Genomic DNA, 5,046 nt, shown 5'->3' on the forward strand with positions numbered 1-5,046 from the left:
GGAGAAAGGAAGAAAGACCATTCACAATTTGTCTTACATTTGTTTTTCTCTCTTTCAATTAAATAAAAAAAATAAATAAACCTTTCAGATGTAGAGTTCATTAGAAGGAAATATTCCCTGTAGAACACCCTCACCCCACCCCCTTTTTTGTGCTCTCTATTTTCAACCCTCTAATCTAATTAAAGTTAAAACTTTGATTTCTTACCGATCCATTCATGTACCAGACCGGCAACTTTTATTATTTAATAAGAAAATCTACAGTGCCGTTATACACATGCATGTTGATTGCTTGGAGACCCCTCCCGAAAAGAAAGAAATAGTCTAACTCCAAGATACTATATTCCTGAATCACGTGATTTTTACTACGTGGAGCTTAAATTAGAATAAATACCGAATATGGAAAGTGAAACTACAATTCATAACATATAGTCCGTTGGCAAATAGAAGAAAAAGAAGATTATTTTTGGCAAAGGGTACCGGGGTAATCCTCTTTGTGTTAAAAATATACATGAAATATTTGCCACTGCCCCTTGTCTCGGTTCTATGAATGTTTACCCTGAGTTTTCTATCTGTTACTGGAGAAAGGAAGAAAGACCATTCACAATTTGTCTTACATTTGTTTTTCTCTCTTTCAATTAAATAAAAAAAAATTAAACCTTTCAGATGTAGAGTTCATAAGAAGGAAATATTCCCTGTGGAACACCCCCACCTCCCCCCCTTTTTTTGTGCTCTCTATTTTCAACCCTCTAATCTAATTAAAATTAAAACTTTGATTTCTAACCGATCCATTTATGTACCGGACCGGCAACTTTTTTTATTTAATAAGAAAATCTACAGTGCTGTTATACACATGCATGTTGATTGCTTGGAGTTCCCGCCCGAAAAGAAAGAAATAGTCTAACTCCAAGATACTATATACCTGAATACTTGGAGCTTAAATTAGAATAAATACCGAATATGGAAAGTGAAACTACAATTCATAACATAAAGTCCGTTGGCAAATAGAAGAAAAACAAGATTATTTTTGGCAAAGGGTACCGGGGTTATCCTCTTTGTGTTCAAAATATACATGAAATATTTGCCACTGCCCCTTGTCTCGGTTCTATGAATGTTAACCCTGAGTTTTCTATCTGTATCATGCCAAGAAATCATCGCTAAAAATTCCGGTCGACCTCCTACGGCATCCATTAGTAGTTAAAGATTTGATTTCATTCAATAAATTAATTTATGACCCGCGTGTACATCTCACTTAAAACACAGCCATATACCAAATGGTCAAAATTAATCAACCATGTAATTTGCTCTATGGGATGTTTGCAAAATTTCAACGGAGGCAATTTCTTGGCATGGGAGAAAGGAAGAAAGACCATTCACAATTTGTCTTACATTTGTTTTTCTCTCTTTCAATTAAATTAAAAAAAATTAAACCTTTCAGATGTAGAGTTCATAAGAAGGAAATAATCCCTGTGGGACACCCCCATCCCCCTCCCTTTTTTTGTTTGTGCTCTCTATTTTCAACCTTCTAATCTAATTAAGATTAAAACTTTGATTTCTAACCGATCCATTCATGTACCGGACCGGCAACTCTTTTTTATGTAATAAGAAAATCTACAGTGCCGTTATACACATGCATGTTGATTGCTTGGAGTCCCCGCCCGAAAAGAAAGAAATAGTCTAACTCCAAGATACTATATACCTGAATACGTGGAGCTTAAATTAGAATAAATACCGAATATGGAAAGTGAAACTACAATTCAGAACATAAAGTCCGTTGGCAAATAGAAGAAAAAGAAGATTATTTTTGGCAAAGGGTACCGGGGTAATCCTCTTTGTTTTCAAAATATACATGAAAAATTTGCCACTGCCCCTTGTCTCGGTTCTATGAATGTTTACCCTGAGTTTTCTATCTGTTACATGCCAAGAAATCATCGCTAAAAATTCCGGCCGACCTCCTACGGCATCCATTAGTAGTTTAAGATTTGATTTCTTTCAATAAATTAATTGATGACCCGCGTGTACTTCTCACTTAAAACACAGCCATATACCAAATGGTCAAAATTAATCTTCCATGTAATTTGCTCTATGGGATGTTTGCAAAATTTCAACGGAGGCAATTTCTTGGCATGGGAGAAAGGAAGAAAGACCATTCACAATTTGTCTTACATTTGTTTTTCTCTCTTTCAATTAAATAAAAAAAAATTAAACCTTTCAGATGTAGAGTTCATAAGAAGGAAATAATCCCTGTGGAACACCCCGCCCCCCTTTGTTTTTGTGCTCTCTATTTTCAACCCTCTAATCTAATTAAAGTTAAAACTTTGATTTCTAACCGATCCATTCATGCACCGGACCGCCAACTTTTTTTATTTAGACGTGGAGCTTAAATGAGAATAAATACCGAATATGGAAAGTGAAACTACAATTCAGAACATAAAGTCCGTTGGCAAATAGAAGAAAAAAAGATTATTTTTGGCAAAGGGTACCGGGGTAATCCTCTTTGTGTTCAAAATATACATGAAATATTTGCCACTGCCCCCTGTCTCGGTTCTATGAATGTTAACCCTGAGTTTTCTATCTGTTACATGCCAAGAAATCATCGCTAAAAATTCCGGTCGATCTTCTACGGCATCCATTAGTAGTTAAAGATTTGATTTCATTCAATAAATTAATTTATGACCCGCGTGTACATCTCACTTAAAACACAGCCATATACCAAATGGTCAAAATTAATCATCCATGTAATTTGCTCTATGGGATGTTTGCAAAATTGCAACGGAGGCAATTTCTTGGCATGGGAGAAAGGAAGAAAGACCATTCACAATTTGTCTTACATTTGTTTTTCTCTCTTTCAATTAAATAAAAAAAATAAACCTTTCAGATGTAGAGTTCATAAGAAGGAAATAATCCCTGTGGAACATCCCCATCCCCCCCCCCCCCCTTTTTTGTGCTCTCTATTTTCAACCCTCTAATCTAATTGAAATTAAAACTTTGATTTCTAACCGATTCATTCATGTACCGGACCGGCAACTTTTTTTATTTCATAATAAAATTTACAGTGCCGTTATACACATGCATGTTGATTGCTTGGAGTCCCCGCCCGAAAAGAAAGAAATAGTCTAACTCCAAGATACTATATTCCTGAATCACGTGATTTTTACTACGTGGAGCTTAAATTAGAATAAATACCGAATATGGAAAGTGAAACTACAATTCATAACATAAAGTCCGTTGGCAAATAGAAGAAAAAGAAGATTATTTTTGGCAAAGGGTACCGGGGTAATCCTCTTTGTGTTCAAAATATACATGAATTATATGCCACTGCCCCTTGTCTCGGTTCCATGAATGTTTACCCTGAGCTTTCTATCTGTTACATGCCAAGAAATCATCGCTAAAAATTCCGGTCGATCTCCTACGGCATCCATTAGTAGTTAAAGATTTGATTTCATTCAATAAATTAATTTATGACCCGCGTGTACGTCTCACTTAAAACACAGCTATATACCAAATGGTCAAAATTAATCATCCATGTAATTTGCTCTATGGGATGTTTGCAAAATTTCAACGGAGACAATTTCTTGGCATGGGAGAAAGGAAGAAAGACCATTCACAATTTGTCTTACATTTGTTTTTCTCTCTTTTAATTAAATAAAAAAAAAATAAACCTTTCAGATGTAGAGTTCATAAGAAGGAAATATTCCCTGTGGAACATCCCCACCCCACCCTCCTCTTTTTTGTGCTCTCTATTTTCAACCCTCTAATCTAATTAAAATTATAACTTTGATTTCTAACCGATCCATTCATGTACCGGACCGGCTACTTTTTATATTTGATAAGAAAATCTACAGTGCCGTTATACACATGCATGTTGATTGCTTGGAGTCCCCGCCCGAAAAGAAAGAAATAATCTAACTCCAAGATACTATATACCTGAATACGTGGAGCTTAAATTAGAATAAATACCGAATATGTAAAGTGAAACTACAATTCAGAACATAAAGTCCGTTGGCAAATAGAAGAAAAAGAAGATTTTTTTTGGCAAAGGGTACCGGGGTAATCCTCTTTGTGTTCAAAATATACATGAAATATATGCCACTGCCCCTTGTCTCGGTTCTATGAATGTTTACCCTGAGTTTTCTATCTGTTACATGCCAAGAAATCATCGCTAAAAATTCCGGTCGACCTCCTACGGCATCCATTAGTAGTTTAAGATTTGATTTCATTCAATAAATTAATTTATGACCCGCGTGTACATCTCACTTAAAATACAGCCATATACCAAATGGTCAAAATTAATCATCCATGTAATTTGCTCTATGGGATGTTTGCAAAATTGCAACGGAGGCAATTTCTTGGCATGGGAGAAAGGAAGTAAGACCATTCACAATTTGTCTTACATTTGTTTTTCTCTCTATCAATTAAATAAAAAAAAAATAAACCTTTCAGATGTAGAGTTCATAAGAAAGAAATTATCCCTGTGGAACATCCCCATCCCCCCCCTTTTTTTTTTGTGCTCTCTATTTTCAACCCTCTAATCTAATTGAAATTAAAACTTTGATTTCTAACCGATTCATTCATGAACCGGTCTGCCAACTTTTTTTATTTCATAATAAAATCTACAGTGCCGTTATACACATGCATGTTGATTGCTTGGAGTCCCCGCCCGAAAAGAAAGAAATAGTCTAACTCCAAGATACTATATTCCTGAATCACGTGATTTTTACTTCATGGAGCTTAAATTAGAATAAATACCGAATATGGAAAGCGACACTACAATTCATAACATAAAGTCCGTTGGCAAATAAAAGAAAAAGAAGATTATTTTTGGCAAAGGGTACCGGGGTAATCCTCTTTGTGTTCAAAATATACATGAAATATATGCCACTGCCCCTTGTCTCGGTTCTATGAATGTTTACCCTGAGTTTTCTATCTGTTACATGCCAAGAAATCATCGCTAAAAATTCCGGTCGACCTCCTACGGCATCCATTAATAGTTAAAGATTTGATTTCATTCAATAAATTAATTTATGACCCACGTGTACGTCTCACTTA

At 35.2% G+C, this 5,046-nt stretch overlaps 1 long non-coding RNA gene across 2 annotated transcripts; it reads right to left on the reverse strand.

Annotated features, from left to right (window-relative positions):
• Positions 1–619: 619 nt before the first annotated feature.
• On the reverse strand, positions 620–2,334 carry LOC127721614 (uncharacterized). 2 transcript variants are annotated; one of them, XR_007991342.1, is made up of 2 exons: positions 2,315–2,334; positions 620–767 (listed from the first exon to the last, which is right to left on the reverse strand). It is a non-coding gene; the product is annotated as an uncharacterized LOC127721614 (long non-coding RNA). The 2 variants fall into 2 exon arrangements; XR_007991341.1 differs by lacking the exon at positions 2,315–2,334 and adding an exon at positions 1,545–1,578.
• Between the last annotated feature and the right edge of the window lie 2,712 nt (positions 2,335–5,046).

This window comes from Mytilus californianus, unplaced genomic scaffold (genome assembly GCF_021869535.1).
Source record: "Mytilus californianus isolate M0D057914Y unplaced genomic scaffold, xbMytCali1.0.p SCAF_12, whole genome shotgun sequence".
NCBI lineage: Eukaryota > Metazoa > Mollusca > Bivalvia > Mytilida > Mytilidae > Mytilus > Mytilus californianus.